This window comes from Ambystoma mexicanum, chromosome 11 (assembly GCF_040938575.1).
Source record: "Ambystoma mexicanum isolate Mex_15411 chromosome 11, UKY_AmexF1_1, whole genome shotgun sequence".
NCBI classification, from domain to species: Eukaryota; Metazoa; Chordata; class Amphibia; order Caudata; family Ambystomatidae; genus Ambystoma; species Ambystoma mexicanum.
Genome location: NC_090934.1, coordinates 1,120,202,354 through 1,120,224,151, shown reverse-complemented (window position 1 = coordinate 1,120,224,151; position 21,798 = coordinate 1,120,202,354). Strand labels below are relative to the sequence as shown.

General features: G+C 47.4%; 1 protein-coding gene across 5 annotated transcripts in view; it reads left to right on the top strand.

Annotated features, from left to right (window-relative positions):
* SCAPER (S-phase cyclin A associated protein in the ER) overlaps window positions 1-21,798 on the top strand; it is a 4,210,252-nt gene that overhangs the window by 1,333,642 nt on the left and 2,854,812 nt on the right. The gene's annotated exons all lie outside the window — the stretch shown is intronic.

Below are 21,798 nucleotides of genomic sequence, written 5' to 3'. Positions count from 1 at the left end.
CATGGCAGGGCGAGTATGGGGCCATCATAGAGCTGCTACACATGATTCCTTAGCCCAGGAGCTCTGACCTTTGTGGCTTTGCATAGGTTGTGCAGACTCAGTATAGCCTTCCAAGGATCTCTTTGAACATCTATTATGTATAAGCCTCCTCTGTGGGTTCTCCCAGATACATGTGGCAAAAGCTAGTTGTGATCAGTATATTTGGTCTGCAAGGTCAATGTTGTGTAGCCCGGACTTGCAGCGCACCTGGTTGCGCATTCTATCCATGCCACCAGTCTCCAATAACAGTCTGTTTTAGTTATCCTCATGGGTTCTCCCGGATTCATGTTGGGATCCGTTTATTCAGTCTGCAAAGACCATGTTGAGGAACCCAGACTTGCAGCCCACTGGGTCGCCCGTTCAGTCCAGGCTGCGCCGCGCGTTCAGAGGCACGACCTAGCACATCAGCGCACCAATTCAAAGTTCACAAATGTTTCTCAGTTATATGGCCGGGGGGGCGCTTACCGTCTGGGGAATCAATCAGCTCGGCGCCAGCTCTTTATCATTTTTCTGCGGCCTTCTTCAGCGTGCCGCCAGCGCCGCCTCCATCTAGGACCCTTAGCTAACACCAATGTTCAATGGTTGCACCTCTGCTGCTGCTCAGGCAATATTGCGTGCCTGGTGTCCTGGGTCACCACTCCAGCAGCGCACCCCCGCCACCATGTCCGTGGGCCGGCGCTCTCCCCCACGCGTTCTCCTTCTCGCCGGCGGTTATTTAACTTGATGCAATGGTGGCCGAGGATTCCCGCCGCAATTTCGCAGCAGCGGCCCGGAGTTGGCTTCGCACACAGGTCCACATGGTAGCCAAGTGTTCCGGCAGCAATATCTTGCGTCATCAGATAACACTTTGAACGGGTATCCCAGAGCTCCCAGTTAGGCAGCCATTTTCAGCCTTGCACAACAGTTCCCTTTCCCCCTCCCCTCCCCCCAGAAATTTCTCAACTTAAATGGAAAAACGTTACTCCTTTGCACAATTGTTCCTTACCTGTATACTGCATGCAAGGAATTTCTCAACCTCCTTAACTTCAAAACCGTTGATATCCTGTTTTTCTCTCCTGTCAGGAATATCTCCTTTTTACTCGTATACATCCCCTGGTATACTCTCCTGCCAGGTATCACTTTCCAAAAAGGATTAATACTGGATACTCTTATGAGATCTCTCTGCAATCTTCCGTCCACTTTATATAGCACACAATCATACTTCTTCAATAATTCAACTTGTTGACTTTAGTGGTTACCTGTACCAATTTGCCCCATGTACACATTTCACATATGAGGGTTTGTTCAAACTATGTGTGTCTACCTTCCCTTCAATCTCTCTTGGCAATGCGTGTCCCAGTTTTCCCCAACTGACATCTCATGTCAGGAGAACTGCACTACTCTTGCCTTCTTATTTCTCTAAGAATGTCTCTTGGTTTATGGCAATGTGGTTTCCAGGTTTCCCCCAATTGACATCTCATATCAGGAGACCATTGTACCATATTGGCCTCTATATTTCACTCCCAAAGTCTTTTGACTTATGGTAAAGTGCTTTCCCCCAACTGACATCTCATGTCTGGAGAATTGTACCATATTTGCTTTCTTTTTATAACTGAATTCGGTCGATATGCAAAATAATTTTTCAAATATTCTTTAATATCTCTTCCCCCTCTGTACAGAGGTCTGTTCAGTTCTCGCATCAGTGTTGACTGCCTCTTCACCAGAAACGGCGCAGCTCTGCCGGACCTCTCCTCCTCGAACCCTGCTGTGCATCATTCTCCCTCGCCTCATCTGAGTTTCTTTTCTCCGGCTCAGAGCACTGCCAAGCTGCCGTAGGCAGCTGTTCACCGCTCTCCTCGCTGCTTTCCTTTTGGGAGCTGCCTCTGTCACCGGTCTCGCTTCCTGCTCCGCTTACTCTGCAGCTTCTCTCCACTTCCCTTCCTTGATCACACAGCTGCAGGTAACATTCAGGCTTAAATGTTCTGCGCAGCTTATTCCCTCTTGAACAACTAGAACACACGTCATGCTTAATGTCACATTTCCTCCCCATTGACTCCTTGCTCCTCTTTTTCGTCCCAGTACCCCAAGCCTTATGGGAAATGGAGTCCCTATAGGTTTTACACTTTTCAAGGTGATATTGTTTTAGATATTTGTGGAAATAGAGAGTGTCAGAACCATGAGAGGTTATGTGAATATTATGTGTGGTGCTGTGTTGCTCCGTTCTCGTATCCAGGTCAAAATCCTTACAATCGAAAGATGGGGAATATACATCATGCATACCTAAGGGGTAACTGTTATTGTTTTGGGAAGACTTTTTATACACAGTGGTTTTGGTTTTAACAGGGAAGGATATGTCAAATAACAACATGACATCAGGTTTTCAGGGATTATGGACTCCTCTTCATATAAAGAAGAATACTGCGTCCCTCCCTCATCACATCTCCCCGCTAGCCACCTTTTCCCATGTGATCCTTCCTCATAGTACCACCCCCAGGGTCAGCATCAGGTAGCGGCTGCCTTCTCCTGGCGACATGGCAGGAGACTTTAGGCTGGGGAACAGTGATGACTCTGCAGGATTCATCACACTAGTCATTCAATTGAATTACAGATTGTTGTAAAGACCAGTACAAAAGAGAACAATCCGCAATGTCACCGAGCGTCCAGCACCATGCTCGTCCCTATCAAAAAGAACGACCACCGTTGAACCTATGTACACAGGAGCAGCAGGTGGTCCAATCACTGAAGAACGAAGAAGGACGACGCAAGACTTATGCATGTGTTGTGGCTCAAAGGACCACTTAGTATGAGATTGTCCTGTTGCTCCACCCAGGCTTTCAGAAAATGCCCCCTCCTGGCTGTAAAGGGGACGAACGACCTGGAGCACATGGAGGGACCTCCCATCCCTTCTCTTATGTCACATAGAAACTCTACAGCAGATTTAGTAGTACCCACATTTGTGGATTGTGGTGCTGCTGGTGTGTTCATGGACGACTGCTGGGCTAAGGAGCACGGCATACCTCGAATGCTAAAAGAACCCAGCTTACTGTTGGAAGGTGTTGACAGACATCTTTTGATTTCTGGTCTCATTACTGAAGAAATAACACAGCTGCATTTGAGCAAAGGTAACCATTGAGAGCTCGTATGTTTTAATCTGATCAAGGTGGCTAATTTTCCCCTTTTCTTAGGATTTCTGCAGTTAAAATACCACAATCGCTATGTCAATTCGGCATACACAACCCTTTTTCCTGGGTCAGAATACTGCATTGACCATTGTTTCTCTGTTCAAGGATCATCAACAGCCTAGTGCGCCCAACACGAGAAATGACCGTCATCTGTGAACCATCTTCATGTTACTCCCCATAAATATAAGGAATTCTAGGATGTATTTTGTGAAGATGCTGAATGAAAATTGCCTCCACATCGGGCAGAGGATTGTGCGATTGAATGACTACCCAATGCCCAAGTACCTTTTTCTTTTTTTTCATAACATTTTATTGGGTGATCCAGATAAGCACAACATTAAAAACAATGCATTAATTAATAGTTGCATCACAGTAAAGTGACTCTCGAGGTATTTGGTGGGTGAGGGGAATGTTGGTGATCTTATCGCCATTGTCCATGATCCGTTTTGTTCGTGGTGAACGGGTGGGAACCCGATTTCTGGGATGATCTGGATGGAGTTTGTTTAATAAAGCGGGCTGCATTGGAGCCATCTGGTAAGTGGAGGTCTTCTGGTGAGGGCTGGGAATTTAGCAGCACAGTACATGAATGGGTCCCATATGTTTAGGGCTCTATTCAGTGAGTCTGCTCGGATTGCAGTGATCTTTTCGGCCACCGCTATGTCCCAACACTTGGACCACCATAGTGCTATTGAGGGTCCGTTTTCGTTTTTCCGCAACCGAGCCATTGTAATTTTTGCTGCTAGGAGTAGGTGCGTGCATAGACGGGGGATTTGACCAGAAATTAGGAATGCACCGTCTCCTGTTTCGCCCAGAAGGATAATTCCAGGATCCCAAGGGATGGAGAGACCGGAGATTTCTTTCATGCGTTTTATTATCTCTCTCCAGTATGCCTCTACCTTCGGGCAGGTCCATACCATATGGAATAATGAGCCGGGGACCGGGCAACCGCGCCAGCAGGTTCCAGGAATGCTCGGGTTGGCCTTATTGATTTGAGCTGGGGTGACATAGTACCTATATCAGAGTTTGTAGACCCCTTCCCTGTTTGTGATGCATTGTGAGCTTTTGTGCAATCTGGCCCATATTTTTCCCCATTTTTCAACCTCTATTTCTCGTCCCAAGTCCTTTTCCCATTCAAGCATGTATCTTTCTTTTTTAGAGGGGTCTGCCCTGTCTAAGAGTCGGTAAATGGTTGAGGTTCTAACTCTTTTGGTTGGGGTTGTTAGAGAAAGTTGCAACGCCGTTAACTCTCTGGAGCATTTTTCCCGGTTTACCCTGTGGGACATCCAGTGCCTGATTTGGGCAAAGCGGAATCTTTCCCGCTCGCCGACCCCGAATTTTGTTTTGCATCTCTCAAATAAGATGGGAGATCCCTCTTCTAGAAAGTCGCTAGTTTTTTGCAAGCCATCCTCCATCCAGGGTTGAAAGCTAAACGGGGTCATGCCTGGTGAGAAGTCAGGATTATTCCAAATGGGGGTTAGGGGACCCAGAGCTCCTTGGATGCCTTATTTCTGGGCTGCTGCTTACCAGCACCGGGCCGTTGGGATTGTTGCCAAGAGAGGGCCGCTGTTTGCTTGTGGTTTTATGTTTGGTAGGTGTGGGAGATTTGAAGGTATGACCGGACACCAGGCCTCTTCGATTTGTGTCCATTTTGGGGTATCTGTCTCTTGTACTCAGGAAAATGCATGCAATAGTTGTGCCGCTAGGGTGTATCTAGCCAAATCGGGTACTCCCAGCCCTCCCTGTGGTTTCCCCATCATCATTATACGCTTGCCGATTCGAGGTTCCCCACCCCGACCCATACAAATTCCTGAATTTTCTTTTGCAGGGCCTTTAGGGCTAGACCTGGGATATGGATTGGTAGTGCTGTGCAGTAGTACAGCCATCTGGGGATTACATTCATTTTGATGGCGGTAATCCGCCCACGTGATTTCATGCGGCTTCCACCTTTTTAGGTCGTTTTGAAGGTCCCTAATCAGTTGCGGGAATTTGCTTGAGTACAAGCGTAATGGGTCTTTAGTGATATGTACCCCGAGATATTCGATTGCTCCTCTAGTCCATGTGATCGGCATTAGGGGGGTGAGAGTATCTCTTTCTTGCTTAGAGAGGTTAATTGCTAAGGCTGAGGATGTGGTTAGATTTACTCTGAACCCTGACAGAGCCCCGAATTCTTTGATTTCTTTCCATAGTGCCTCCAAGGACATTGCCAAGTTTGACTCTGTAATTAACACATCTTCCGAATATAACGCGATTTTGTATTCTTGGCCTCCCACAGTTAACTGTTTTATCCTATTGTTTTGCCTAATTCTTGCTGCGAAAGGCTCCATGGATAGGGCGAAAACTAGGGGTGAGAGTGGGCATCCCTGTCTAGTGCCCCTGGATATATGTATTGCTCCCGACCTGGTGCCATTAACCCGCAGTTGTGTGGTGGGAATTTGATAGTTAGCCATTACCCACATGATAAAGTTAGGGCCGAAGCCGAAATGCTCGCGGACAGCTCGAATGTATCCCCAATCCACCAGATCGATGGCTTTGTGAGCGTCTAATGAAATCCCTCCCCCATCCCCGAATTGAACTGGTAGGAGAAACGTCATCCTACTGCCACTGGGAAAACTGGTAGCACCAATGCGCTAGATGTTGGCCAACTGGGCCGCCAAAATGAAATATAATGGAGCTCGAACGATGCTCCCGCACTGTTAGGATATTTATAGGCATTTTTCGTTGAGGAGCTTCCTCGTTATAGTTCAAGAAGGATAGTAGCCTGGGGCCCGAGAGCCTGGGCTCTCTGGCGATGTTGATGATTGATCATCCCGCGTTGGTGTCTTTCTTGGGGGGACCCCAGAGTCTGCGTCGTCTGCTAGCTTTTGACCATTCTCCCCCCGAGGACTTACTTGGAGGGAGTTGGTTTGATTCTTCGGATTCAGATTCTCCATCTGATGTTCTGCGGCCCATACATTTATCCGCCTCTTTCAGTGATTGAATTTGTTTCTGGGCCCCTTCCCATATGAACCTGACCGAGGTCGGGAACCCCCAGTGGTATGGGATCTTCCTTTCGCGTAGCCACTCTGTTAATGGCTGCATAGTTTTTTGTTTTTGGAGGGTGGAGTTCGCCAAGTCTTGATAGAGCGATATTGTGGAACCCTGAAAGGTGATTTGGCGCATTTGTCTCGCTTCGCGCATGATTTCCTCTTTGATTTGGAAAAAGTGTACTCTCACTAGGATGTCAGGGGGGAACGTGGATGTCTGCCTCGGGGTTGTTCTATGCATCCGGTCCAGTTCCAGGGGTGATTCATCCGGGAGGGTGATTATGAACCTAAGTAGATCCGAGACGTAACTTTTTAGGACTGTGACTGGGATGGAGGATGGAATCCCTCGTATACGGATGTTATTCCTTCGGGATCGATTCTCTGCGTCCTCTTGCTTTGCTTCTAGGAGGTTGCATCTCGCCTCAAGGTCTGTAATTCTGTCCCTGTCCTGGTCATCTTCAAATCTTTAGTCACAGACCTCGGATTCAAGTTCGGTGGTTCGGCGTTCTACTTCCTCCACTCTTTTGTCCAGAGAGTTGATTTTCTTTGTGACTTCTTCCGTGCTTTTTTGAATTTCTTTGGTCTGCGCCAACAGTAGATCTTGAAGATCGACTTTAGGGACTGTTTGTGATGGGCTGTGAGCTGTTGCGGATGAGGCTGGCGTGGTGTTCTTGGTGGAGTCCTCTGGTGGGTACATCTTTTTGGATCTCTCAGCAGATGAGTTAGACATTAAGGCGGCGATATCCGTTTGTATGGACGTCTTCCCACTTTTTGACATTTTGCCACTAATGGATATTTATTGCTGCACTTCCTGCGAGATGTGAGATGTTTCTGCTTCCACTTTGCAGGAGAGGTACCCAGGGCCCAGCACTAGCTTCCCGCACTCCCAAGCTCCGCCGTGTGTTCCCAGGCGGGGGGGGTTGTAAGTATATAGATTCTGTCTTTTGCTGGTTAAGATGGAGTTCAATGAACTGTTTGATGGGCCCTGGATATTGGTGAGAAGGCTGATTATAAGTGGGGTAAGGTTGGGGGAGGCACTGAGTCTAAATGAGATCTTTTGGCAATTGCCCCTTGATGCTGGAGTCAGAGCTATTAGTAGGCATGAATTTCGGGGTCTGGATAGATCAGATGAGGCCCCTATGCCCTCCCAGCTCCTCACCTTTTGTAGATTGGGCTAGTATACTCACTAGAGAGTGCTGGGCTTCAGGACTGCTCCAGAAGGCTCCAATCCTCCGATCATGCGAGCCGTTGGCTGTAACTGCAACAGAGCCAGCTTGCAGGTGATCAGCTGGATGGGGGCTCGTTGTGCCGGCCCACCAAACAGTGGGCACAGTTTATTTGTAGTCAGGCTGGGCACACGGGAGCTGGGTGATGAGACTGTCCGGCGGGTAGTCCCCCCCAGGGATGGTCCCTGGATTGACCGGGTATGCTGGAGCGGAGGATCTGTTCAAGAAGCCCCGGTGCGCTGTTTCGAGGAAGGGCTTAAACTTCTTGCTGGCAGGCGGGAAGCGACTGCTGATGGGAAGGTGCTACGAGGCTCCAGACGAGCACCCGCGAGCCTCTCCGTCGACCGTGCGCGGCGCTGCTCGGGGGCCGGACGCGGTTGCCCCACTGTGTGCTGGACGGGACCCAGGTAAAGTGAGCAGCGGTGGGGGGCTCTGGGTTTGCGGATCCGAGCAGGCGATGCAGCGCTGTGTGCCAGGCCTAGTACCTCACTACGGCTCCGGGATGCACCCCGATGGGCGGCCGATGCAGGATGATGTGTCACTGGTTACAGGCTCTTGGCTTGAGGTGCTAGTAGGGCTACTGTAGTGCGGGTGAGCGAGCTGGGAGCATTTGGCGGCATTAGTTGCTTTTAGCTCGCTTGCCCATCCCCCTCGTCGTGGATCTTCCCTGCTGGAAGGCGTGGCGGCCATCTTGGTATCGAATGGGTCCCGTTTGGTAAATGAGCCGAAAACATGACAAATCGGCAGCGGAACGGGAACCCACTCGAACAAACCCTTCAGGAGAGGTTCCCACGCGATATGTTTGAGTTGTGGCTCTTAACGGGGTCTGGAAGAGGCGTTGTTGGATGCGGCGCATTGGGCCAGGCAGGAGTTCCTAGGAAGGCATGCAGATCGCATGCCGATAGCGGCAGCTCCGAGCCACACCCTGCCCCCCCCCAAGCCCTAAGTACCTTTTTCAAGGAAGTACATTTTATCGGAACCCGAGAAGCCAGCACTATTGAGGCCAACCTCAAATTAAAGGGGTCTAAAAAAGGTTACGATAAAATATAGATTCCTCTTGGCACTTATTGCAGATATCCTGAAAGAAGTCTTTGGTTTGACCATTTTCAGAAAGCTTTGTCTCAGGGGGGCCTACCAATTAATCCGAATAAGATCTGGAGACCGATGGAAGATGTCCTTCCGTACTCCTTTTGGACATTATGATATAAGGTCATGCCCTTTGGTTTCGCAAATAGACCTGTGTACCAAAGATTCATGAATACTTTATTTTCTGATCTACTGCTTCACTGCATTATCGCCTATTAGACAGCATATTGATCTTCTCCAAAACTCGTGCACAGCATGAACCGCATGTCAAAACTTTATCACAGCGTCTTTGTGTTAACCATCTATCTGCTTGCCAAACTAGAATAAAAATTATTCTACCAAACATCTGCTCCATCTTCAGGGATGTTTTGTGAGCTGAAGGTATCACTATAGATGATAGAAAGTTCTGGGCCATCCTGGAAATGTAGGCTCTACGATCCAGCCATTTCTTGGTGTGGTAAATCTCTATAGGAAATTCTTACCACACTACTTTAAGTAGATCTTACCCATGACAAGGCTACTAAAGAAAGGGGTATGGTTCCTTTGTGATAAGAAGGTAGAGCAAGCATGTCATGACCTTTAAAATAGCCTTCACAACTGCTCCTATCCTACGTAAGACTGACTCCAGTCGTCCCTTTGTGTTCAAGTCAGACGCTTTGAAAGATGCAATAGGGGCATTATTGATGCAATCACAAGAGGATAGGGTAGAGCATCCCATCGCCTATCTGTCCCGAACACTTAACCCACTCAAAATTTAACTATATAGTCTGTGAAAAGGAATTGCTTACCATAAAACAAGCATGTCTAGAATGGAGACACCTCTTGCTAGATTCTCCTCATACAGTTGAAGTTCGAACAGATCACAGAAATCTACAGGTGTTACAACATCTTGAGTGCAGGAACGCCAATCTAGAGGGGCATACCTTTTCTTGCAATATAATCTCACCTTCACGTATTTACCTGGAACGGAAAACATAACTGCAGATCGCTTGTCACAAAAAACAAGCAAAGTTCCTAGGATCCAGGTACCAGGGAAGATATTACCACAGGCCACCTTTATTTTCACAGTTAGTCTTGCAATGTGCAAGATCCACAACAGCATTAGATGACTTGCCCGAAACCAAGAGCTTATTAGAGAAGACACTGTGAAAAGACCAAGAACTTCTGTTCCTTGAACATAGAGTCTATATTCCAGCCAAGGATTTGCAACTGAGGGTCATCCAATTGTGTCATAATAGCGCATCTGCAGGACATAAAAAAATCAACACCTCCTTAGCCTATGTCAACTGTCATTTTTGGTTTCCAACACTGTCAAAGCATTTACATGATTATGTATCTGCATATGGGATATGACTGCAGTCAAAAAATCCCCGGATAAAACCCCCTCATTTTGGACAAACCGTGGCAAAAGATCTCAACTGATTTCATCATGGAGTTACCACTGTTCAGACAGTGATCTTGGTCACTATCGACACTTTAACAAAGCTGCTGCACTTCAATCCATTTCCTCCAGTTCCTTCGGCACCTGCCACAGCAAGATGCTTCTTGGAAAACATCTTTAGTCTACATGGGTTACTGGATACTATCGTCTCTGACCAAGGCACACAATGCGCATCTCATTTTTTGGTCTCATTTATTTAAGTCCCTTGGCATACAATGAGTTTAATCATCTGGTTTCCACCCACAAACAAACAGACAAACCGAAAGACTAAAGCAGTCATTAAAACAGTAAGTACAATGTTTCGTGCCCACCTCTCAAGGAAACTGAGTTGAGCCACTTCCTGGGGTAGAGCTTGCCTATAATAACACAACACATTCCTCCATTGATACCAGTCCTTTTCAGTGCACTCGTGGATTTCACACTTCGGTGCTCCCCAGAGCACTTGCATCCGATTCCTCTTTTCCGATGGTACATGAACTTATCTCGGAAATCAAAGGGCACAAAAGAGCTGAAGCCCGTTTACGTGAAACACAAACTAGGACGAAGAAGTTTGCAGATCGCAACCGATCCTTCAAACCCCTCTATTCCATTGGAGAATACGTCTGGCTTTCCTCACGCTTTTTACCATCACGAGTAGTTCTATCTAAGGTATCGCCTCAATATTTTGGTCCTTATTGGATCACTAGACGTTTGAACACTGTGGCATTCTCTCTTAAACTGCCTAGCTCGTGGTCATGACTCCATCCAGTATTCCACGTTTCCCAGCTGAAACCCAATATTAAGAATCGCTTCTCTGGCAGGAGCACCCGGATTCCTGTTCGCGTTATGACTCAAGACAGTCGTGAGTATGAGGTACATCTGTGACACTACGCTCTACCACGGCCGTCTCCGGTATCTAGAGAATTGGAAGGGGTATGGCCCCTATGACTGTTTTTGGGAAAATGCTTCTGATACTCATCTGGCGCTCCTATGTATAATCCATTGTTTCAACCCCTGGAAGCCAAGTCCACTACCCACAGGAAGGGGGAATACTCTAATGAATAGCCAACTGCGGAATAGGTCCTAACAGTGGAGGCGCGATTTCAACCGGGAATCTTTTTTGCCTTTTGAAAGGCCCCAACAAACGGGAAGGCCATCTCACTCTGTGGTGTGTCCTCACCATGATGGCTGACGACACGAAGCATGGCCGAAACAACGCTGCTTTGTTCAAAACACAATAGTTCGCCGGAAATGGATGCATCATAATGTTCGCCGAGAAACCTGAGATACGCAGGCCCTGAGGTTAGTTATTCCCAGTACTAGTTCCTCCTTCTGTCTCGTCCGGTTTCCTGTTATTCTGATTCTCGACTTGTTCGTTTCCCCCGTGGACTCCAATTCCCTTCCTTTGATTTTCTGTGTCTATTGAGTACTGATCTTCGCTTTCTGCTCTCAGCGGACGCTTCTCCCTAAAGCTATCTATAGTCCTAGTCCTTCACTTAGTCCTGGCAGCTGTACCCCTCCTGTTCTTCACCCAGACCGCTTCTGCTTCCAAGTGTTTTTTACCTGCTGTTTTTTTCCCTTACAGTCACCGTTGTGGTTCCCTGCCTTTCTTTACTTTAGTGGAAAGTTGGGGCACTAATGGAGGTTGACCATTTTCAACAGGTTGGGCTGCTGATGTATGTTTGAAGCACAGTTACATGTTTCAGAATCATTTGTTTATCTGGACATAAGCGTGATAGTGAATACCTTTGTCACTGTCCAGTGGTAGATCTGGTAGTGGCAGAGAGACACACTTAGACAGGAAGGCTTTGGGACTACATGTGAACTCTTAATGCTATTCACTTAATAGAGCTAAAAAAAACAATAATCAATTGAAAGACTTTGATTGGCATATAAGGGAAGAGGAAGTTCACGTATACGTAGTCTGGCCATATTGTTGTATGGCAACCTCAAGAGAGAAAACTGGATGCTAACGATGTGTTAAAACTCTAGGTTTTTTAAACCATATATTTATTCAGCAATTATCATTAACATATTTGCAATAACATTTCTATTAACATAATTTCAAGTCAAACAGTTCCAAAACTCCCCATTGAACTTTTATTTGACCTCCCATACATTGCTTTCTGAACATCTCTGATTCCTTACGATTCCCACCACCACCCCCCTTTCAGGTCGCTGCCCCCTTAGGGGACTTAGACATCAAAAAGAAAAAACAACTTACATTCTCATATGTATTATATTCTGCCAAGATATCTAGAGTTTTAATCTATTTGGGATGCACGTATGATTTAAGTATGTTATATTATAAAGGGTGTGCATTTCCATTCACTGCTGCAGTCATTTTTCCATACTAAAAGCATCACAGATCTTATAGTACCATTCTATGTTTGATGGGGCTTCTTTCTGACTCCATTGTTGCGCTATACATTGTTTTGCGCCTAATAGTAAATTAGAGCAAGACGTGTACCCTCCCTTGTAATTGATTTCCCCCCTGTGGTGGTATGCTCACTAGTGCCAATACTGGATCTTCAGGGAGTAGGAACCCTATCATCTCCCTTTACCCTGTGCCATCCGTTCCTAAGTTTCAGACACCCCTACCATGTGTGGATTGGTGTACCCTCCATACCGCATTCTCTCCAACATAAAGGCGATCTGTGAGGCTGCATCAATTGTAGCCTTTCCTGGTTATAGTGTCACCTGTGAATTATATTGTATTGTAGCTCTTGGTTCTAGGTGCTTTTGTATCTCTAACAGCCTTCTCCTATTTTTCCTCAGTACATTGTATACCTGTGTCTCTTTCCCATTTATCTCTGGGTCCTTCCTGTATCTGTCCTTGCTTATTTACGTGTTGCCTTTTCACACGGTCAATCATGCCATCCTCATAAATCGTCTCTGTGACACCTGTGAGAAACCTGAAGGTGTCTCACCCACCAGTCCCTAGGGATCTGTCATCCAGGTGGCCAGGACACGGCCTTCGCTTTTTGATCCAGTTCCTGGGGGTGGACCAGTGCAGGAGGATCCCCTGGATGTGAGGGGTCTTTGGGGAGCGGTACACCAGATGGTGAGACGCAGTGTCCCCTTCCCTATAGCACCTTTTCCGTATCCTACCAGGTAAGATACTTAGGAACTCAACCCCGACCACCCCCTTTCCCGACAAAAACACGTTCTCATGGACAGCTCACTGTGAGAGAAAACGGACTAACAGCTGAGCCGTATACCTGACATGTCCTAAGACAATGGTCAGGTAGAGTCAGGCAATAACTGATCATTACACACACCTGACTTCTATCACACTTCCGCACACGGATAAAAGGCAGAGCACAAATCACACTCTGAGCAAGGCAAAGCATGCGAGGAAGCAGCAGTTCCAAGATGACAGTTAAATACGAAGAGAAAGACAGCAAGACCAGAGAGGGTTACAAGGAGGGACGTGCCCTTGACATTTTCAGAGAATAAATGTTACTTTCACAAGCCTTCGAGAATAAGAAACATAAGACTTGGAATTAAAGCTAAAGAACCCTGCATTGTGACTCCAGAGGTACCCGTGGCTCTCCTGCATCGATAGCCAAGGCGGGGAGAAGCAGGTTTTTCCGCTGTGGTACTGTCCTTGGCTCCTACAACAAAGCAGCGCAAGTAAAATTAGCACAGCCGGTGAGTCGGAGAGACTGATAGCAGACTGGTCTGTTTTCGAACCAAGGTTGCAAGCAGCAACATTGTATGGAGGAATCTGAAGAGAACAGTGTGTGAAGCGTATGTGACGAGCGACGCAAATATAATTGAACATTAAAGGAGTGACTTAACTTTGAAGCCAAGATAGATACCATGTACAGAGCGGTCCGGTGCCACTTTGGTGCTCATTCAAAGGTCTTTGTTTGGTATCCAAATGAGAGGTGGCTAATGTAAAAAGTAATTATGAAATCGAAGTGGTCCTGCAATGGGTCAAGCAAAACCAAGTGCACATTTGAAAGTCTTCGATAGTTAATGCGAGCTGAATTTGGTCCGAGCCCGGCTGAGGGAGATTAATTGTGTAAGAGGTAGAATCTGACCCCGGATGAGGGAGAACCAGGGTGAACCGTGAGTCACCCGAGAGAGAATATTCTCTGAACATTGGAGAAGGGGATCTGAGCCCAGAAGATGTGGATCCAAAGTAATGATCCTTGTATAAAAGAGATATGAGCCCAGCTGAGGGGGATTCAGGGTGAAGAGTGAATCACCTGAAATGAGTACTTGTAAGAGGAAAGGAACTTTTTTGTTTGTTTTTGTACATCAGGCCCTCTGAATCAAGAGCCTTTGATAAGTAAAGAGACTTGGGCACAGAAGGCCCTGGTACTGTTTATACTGTATCCTTGTGATGAAGCCGTGCTGAAAACGTGGGGGAGGGAGGCCAACAGCCTGAACATTCTGGCTGTTCATTTTTGTGAACACTTCTTTCTTTTTCATAAACACTACCCCACACTATTTGTATTTCGAGGTAAGGTTTGGCAATCATTTTTTTAGTATAGGCCCTTTTATTTTGACGAGATTCCACTAGCACTACATTATTATTATTTGATGGTCGTAGCTTGCTCCCATCTGTAGATTTAGGATTAATGGGACGTTTATCACACCCTTGTTGAAGTTCAATAAACACCCTTAAACTGTGGTCATTTGTGTCTGTTTTACTGTTGATACCATGCACTCCTTACACACTCAAGACATCACAGACTGGACACTGGCCTGGCGGACCTCCTTCCTTTTTTCAAACGGACCCTCCCAACTGCAGTTGGGCACTTTCCTCTCCTCCACCTCACTCTCTACATGAAGCGTTCCCTCATCGATCTAGCCTATCCCCATGGCACTTCAATATCTATTCTCCTCTGGCCCACTTGATCTCCACCTACTCTCATCACTTCCAGAGTTATGCTGATGACACACAGCGCTCCTTTAAGCTTCCATCCTCTACCTCCTCTTTTTCCTCTCTCATAACTGACTGCTATTCAGGCGTGGTGCTTTGCTAACGATCTCTGCCTTAATGCCAGTAAGACAGATATCCTTCTCATTGGGACGCCTGCTTCCTGTTTCCCTCCCACTCTCTGCCCATCCACCTTGGGTCCCCTCCCCTCACCCTCTTGTGAGGCAAAAAACCTTGGGGCCATCTTCGACTCGTCTCTCTCCACTCTCTAAAATTTCTCCACTGGCTCCGGGTGACCTCAAGGATCAAATTCAAGACCCTTTGCATCATCCACAAGCCTGTCTGGGACCTTGCTACATCCAGCCTTCTCTCCCTAAATACCTCCCTGCCAGAGTTCTTCGGTCCTTTGGCTCCAACTCTACAGATCAGACATTTCTCCAAGCAGAGAGTGGGAGGTAGATCTCTTTCTTTGACAGGAGCCTCCGTCTGGAATGGCCTCACTGCACCCCTCAGACTTGAGCCAGACATTTCTCAAGACTTTCCTTTTCTCCTCCTCTCCCCCTCCTTTGCTAATGTCTGACTGGTGCCTGGTCCCTTATGAGTCTTTCAGGGGTCAGGCCCTCCTCGACCAGTCTACCCCAGCATCCCTAAACAGCACTTGCCCACGGCCACCCTTCCTGGACTGAATCTAGTCCCCCCTGCACATCGAACTTGCTTTCCCCTTTCCCCTGTTTCCCCTGGCAGTTGTTCTCCATTGCTGCCCTTAGTACTTGCTCAGCCCCTTGGGCCCCCGCCTCCTAAACTTCCCCTTCCCCCATCTGAGCCCTTCTTTCCTGAGCACTTGCACGGTCAGAATGTCACAAGGCCTAGTCTCACAGATGTTTTTTTTTTAAAAAAACATTTTTTTATTAGTTTATTCAAACAAACAATACAAACCAAACATGCAGTGCATATAACAACATTCCAATTGTACATTGCTTAATTGTGATCACTGCTTCCCTTATCCCACCCCCCGTTCCGAGCCTATTACGTCTCACATTCCGTTCCTGCATCTTGTGGTAGGGTCTCTCCCTTTCCATGCGTTCAGTCGGGTCTTGTATTGACCCAAACAACTCCGCTATTAATAATTTCCAGGCCATCAGGGTCTCTGTCTCGTCCCCTGCACTGCTCGCTTCTTGCCATACCATGGTTTCTGCATCCGCCCATTTCTGCAAATCTTTCCACCACACCTCTACTCACGGTCTGTGACATGTCTTCCACCCCATAGCAGTTCTCCTCTTAGCAAGCACATATGCCAGGTCCTTTAGTTTGCTCACATGCCTGAGTTTCTGTGGTCTAGGGAACCCCCCCCAACAAACAAGCCCACACTGTATCCACCACAATCCTAACCCCCTTCTCTGCTAGTTTTTGTGCCATTTCGCTCCAGAAGCGCTCAATAACCGGGCATGACCAAAACATATGCACCATACCCGCATTCTCTTCATCACATTTAGGGCATGCTTGCCGTCCTGCATTATTAAACCTAGATATACTCTGGGGTGTCATGTACGCCCTATGCGTAATATACAGTTGTATCTGTTTTAATCGCGCATTCCTAGACACCTTCTTATGATACCCTTGGGCTTGTTCCCACATCCCGTCCTCCATCGGGGCTCCTACTTCCGCTTCCCAATCTCGTCTCAATTGTACTACCTCCTTCCCGACTTTAGACATCATCATCTCGTATATTCTAGATATCTCATGTCCCCCTTCGCTATATCATATATTATATCTATGGTAGCATCCAGATCTTCCTCCAGTACCACTTCGGGCCATGTTCTCTTAATTCTCTGCACCAATCTGTGATACGTGATATACTGGCCTGTGTGTAACCCGGTTTCCTCACCCAGCACCTCAAAATCTATGATAGTCCCCTCTTGCCAAATATCACCCATTGTTGCTAACCCAACCGGTTCCCAGTGATTCCTGATTAACAACCTTAGTTGCTTTTCTCCCCCCGCCAGCCCAACTAGTGGTACTTGCGGGGAACATAGGGATGGGTTCTCCATCATCTGGCATGCCCTACGCCACATCTTCCACCCAAGTATCATCATCTTGGGACGCCCTTCCATTTCTGTCTTGGGCCACCACATCATCTCTTTCAAGTAAAATGGGGCACAATCTTGTCCAAACAACCTGGATTCGGAGGTCACTTCATCTGAGAGCCATTTATCAACATATTGCAGTTGGCTTGCTACATAATAGACCTCATAATTAGGCAGTTTTATCCCCCCATTCTCATAAAAATGATGTAGCTTCCATAATGCCACTCTGTTCTGCGTGCCATGCCACAGGAAATCCCTGCACATACTGTTCAGTTTAGTGAAGAACTTCTTGGGTATCAAGTGTGGTATATTCCCAAAATAGTGCAGGAGCCTAGGTAGGACCACCATCTTTAGCATTGCCCCACGTCCCATCATTGCTAAAGGCAGCTTCACCCAGAACCTCATGCAGTTTTCGATTTTCTTAATGGCTGCCTCCGTGTTGCGCCTATGCTCCTCTTCCACTGTGTGGTATACATCTATCCCTAAATAGCGAAATGTGCTAACCGCCTATGGTATCTGTAACTCTGGTAACTGTTTCACTGGAATCCCCTTATATCCATCCAATGGGAACATGCTAGATTTCTGAGGGTTCACCGCTATTCCAGACAGCCCCGCTTATCTCTCCATCACTTCTAAAATGTATTGGCAGTTTTCTTCCGGGTGTCGCAAATACAGCAGCATGTCATCCGCATATAGGGAGAACAGATGTTGTTCCCCTCCCACGGCAATGCCTATAGTGTCATATTGTTGCCTCAAGTATATTGCTAGGGGTTCCAGGGCCAATATATAGAGCATTGGAGACCACGGACATCCTTGTCTGGTACCTCTGCGGAGTTTCCATCTTTCCGATATCACTGCTCCCGTTTAACTCTGGCCAGCGGTTCACTATATAGCATTTTCGCCCACTGTAGATATCCAGCCCCCATCCCATAAGCAGCCAGGACCGCTAGCAGCCATGGTCATTTGACCAAGTCGAAGGCCTTTATTGCGTCCAAAGACACAATTGCCATTTCACCCTCGTCCCCATACTCAAATAACTCGTTGGAGTCGTCTATGATTATTGGCTATATTCCTATTCGGGACATAGCCCGTCTGATCGGGGTGTATTAGTTTACCAATAACCCTCCTCAGTCTGTTTGCCAAAACAGCCGTCAGTATCTTGCTGTCTTGATTTAACATCGACAAGGGTCTATATGAACCGCAGCTATGCCCAGGCTTGTTAGGTTTGGGAAGCGGTATTATAATCGCTTCTCTAAGTGACTCTGGCAGTCTTCCCAACTCAAACGCTTCATTCAACATTTCTAACAATGGGGGAGCACCTCTTCTTTAAATGCTTTATAGAATTCACTTGGGAGTCCATCAGCCCCCGGAGTCTTACTAGTGGGCAACTGTCTCACCACCTCTTCTAGCTCCTCCAAAGTGATCGGTGCATCCAACTCCTCTCTTTCCTCGGCACTTATCTTTGGCAATCCTATATCCTCCAGTATTTCTGTTATCGTTGTGCGACTACTCTCCCCATCATCTCCATATAGTAGCCTATAATAGTCTGCAAACTCCTGATTAACTCCCTCTTGGGTGTCAGCTACACTACCGTCTTCCCTTGTTATTGTTCTAATTGTGGGTCTAGGGGTTTCACTCTTATATAACCATGCCAAGAGCCTTCCTAGTTTATCCCCTCCCGCATGCTGTCTCTCTATATATTTTTTATAGTTGAGGTTACACAGTCTTTCCCAGTGCCCAGCACATTTCTGCTGCAGCCTGAGTATCAGTTCCATGTCTTCCTTGGTATTATTTTCTCCCGTTAATGCCTTTTCCAATTCTCCTTCTGTTTCCCGTAGGTCAGCCAGGATCCCTCCTTTCAAACCTTTAGATTTTGCTATGGCTACCCCTATCATCACAACCTTAAAGGCTTACACACTGCCAGTATTCGTCTCAAAATAGTTTATAATCTGCTCCCTCATATCCTCCCTAGAAAAGGGGTCTCTCAGTGCCTCCGCTCTGAGGCGCCATGTCGGAATCCTTGCTCTCGGGGGCGGTATTGCCATCCGAGGATCAAGGGCGAGTGGTCCGAAAGGACCCTTCCTTTATATTCTGCTTGTGTAATCTCTGTTATTACCTCTGGTGTAGCAAAGACATAGGGCCTTATTACAGGTCGGGTGGTCCGGAAATAACAGTGGCGGTAAATCCGCCGTCACTGTTAATTCCGGACCGCCCAATCCCGACTCCTGCAGGTGGGAGGTGATGTTCCCGCCAGGTCTGACTTGGCGAGTTTAACACCGCCTGCCTGGAGGCGGACGTGGAAAAGCCAGCATCATCACGAGATGGTGCCAGTGTTTCCACTTGCTCATTCCCATTGAGTCCTATGGGACTCAATGGGAATGGGGATTTACCAAATTCCGCCTCCGGATTCCCGGGACACCAGGGTCGTAATGCCCTGGTATTTCCGGGAGTCACGGAGGCGGAATGGTAATACAAGTCCGGCGGTAACCAGGCGGTTTTACCGCCTCGGTTACCGCCGGACTTGTAATGAAGCCCATAGTCCAACCTCGTATGTAACCGCTGCGGGGCGGAATAATGCGAGTATTGCCTTTCTTCGGGTGTCGCGTCCTCCACACATCTCCAAAACCAAAGTCATCCAGCAATGTCTGCAACGCTTTAGCAGCTGGGGTGAGTCTATCCATCTTCCCATCTGATCTATCAACCCTAGGGTTTAGTACACAGTTAAAGTCTCCTCCCAGATGACTGTGCTCCCCATACACATGCTAAGGTTGGTACACAGTGTTCTGAAGTATGCCGCTGTATTTTGATTCGGGCGTACGTATTTACGATGCTTATCTCCCTATTTTCAACCAATCCCCTCATTATAACCATCCTCCCGTCCATCTCAGCTATCTCCTGTAACAGCTGAAATGGGACATGCGGCGCCACCCAGATAAGTACTCCCCTAGCATAGGCAGAATATGATGAACACGCCACAACTCCCTTCCATTTCTTCTCAATCATCTCCATCTTATCCTGCGTCAGGTGAGTCTCCTGCAGCAGTGCTATGTCTATCTTTTGCCTACGCAGGTACAACATGACCTTGTTCCTTTTTAAATAGCTATTAAGCCCCCTAACATTCCAAGTAATTATTTTAAGGTCCCCCAAGGCCAATTAGATTCCCACTCCTCCCCCCAGCAGTGCAGTCCATATCTAAGTGCCATCTCATTCTGTATAGGCTTGTTTCCCAACTTGAACTCACCTTAACTAAAAACACATCAAACACCCTAGCCCCTCTCCCTCCCACCTCCTTTCCCATCCCCAACAGTACCCCCCCCCCAACTGTTGCCCAGCTCCATCCCTGGATCTCATGCACCCCTGCATCTAGCTCTTTCTGGCAATAGCCTGTACTCGCAGCTCAGCATGGTGAAGTCGCCCTAATGGCTATCTTGCTACTAATACTACTACTCGGGGGGGCAAGGTACCTTCATCCTGCCGATCCTATCTGCTTCAACTCAACCACGCATTGCTACTCAATCTACTTATGTACTTAATACTCTATATTCCAGTCCAACAAGTTCGACAAATTCAAGGATATCATAGCCTGGTTTCAGCATTATCCGTCCCTACCCCTCTTCATCATTATCTCTATCATTGTCTCTATTGGGATACCCCGCTATGTGTGATTTCAGTATGCATATAATATCCCAATCACTTATCGTGCTCCTCATGGGCCTGCTCCTCATCTCGTTCCGGGCAGCCCTGTAGGTCCAGCCATGTCGCTGCTTCCTCTGGGGTGTCAAAAAAGAACATTCTGCTTTTATGCAATACTTTAAACTTCGCGGGATACAAAAGCATATATTTGATTCTGGCCATGCGTAGTCTCCTCTTGACTGCCACATAGCTGTACCGCTGCCTCTGGACTAACATTGTGTAGTCAGGATACGCCGTGACGGTCATTGATGCTCTTTTTATCGTTCCACCTTTACGAAAGTCCTCCAAGATCTTCTCCCAATCTTTATAGTTCAGGATCTTTGCAATTATTGTGCGGGGAGGGGCCCCAGGCTTCGGTTTCCTCATGAGGGCTCTATGCGCTCGCTCCAATTTAAATCCTTGGGAAAGTTTGTCGGCCCCTATTTCTTGCAAGGTCATGTTCTCCACATAATCCGTAGGGTCCTGGCCCTCTTCCCCCTCCGGCAGGCCGACCACGCTGATGTTATTCCGTTTTGCCGATCCTTCAGCTTCCTCTGCACGGTTCTCCAGGTTAGTGACCTGCTGCTTTAGTATGTGAACCTCCTTTCCGTTATTGGTGCTGGTGTATGTTTTGGTTTTCACCGCACTCTCCAGACTGCTCGTTCTGTCTGCCAGCGCCCTGACATCTTGTCGCAGCAGAGTGACCTCTATTCCCACTGCGTCTATTTTAGCCTCCAAGGAAGTTCGCAGGTCCGCCATTGCTATCCCCCATGAGTCTTTCAACTCCATTATAGCCGTTAGTATCAGGTGGTTTTCATTCGCCAGGGTACTCTCCGCGGAGGCAGCTGCGCCACTTTGCGTCGACGCCGCAGGAGACTGCTGTGTCCTGGCAAAGGCTTCCATCGTGGGTTGCTTGCTCTTGGCCTTGGCGCCTCTCCCCGCCATCTTGGTTATATGTCTGATGAAAATTATTTCATAGTATGGCAATTCTGCTTCTCTGTCTTGTCGTGATACCTGTGTGCCAGTCCAGGCCTGGGGCCGTTGTCCTCGAAGAGCCCCTGTATATGTTCATATGCGTTAAGCTATGTCTTCGGGTGGGTTATGTCCTCCCACGTTTCCAACTATCCTTACTGCTTCCTATAGACTGCTTCTTACTTCCAGCAAGACCATCTATCTCCTGGGCACATTATGCT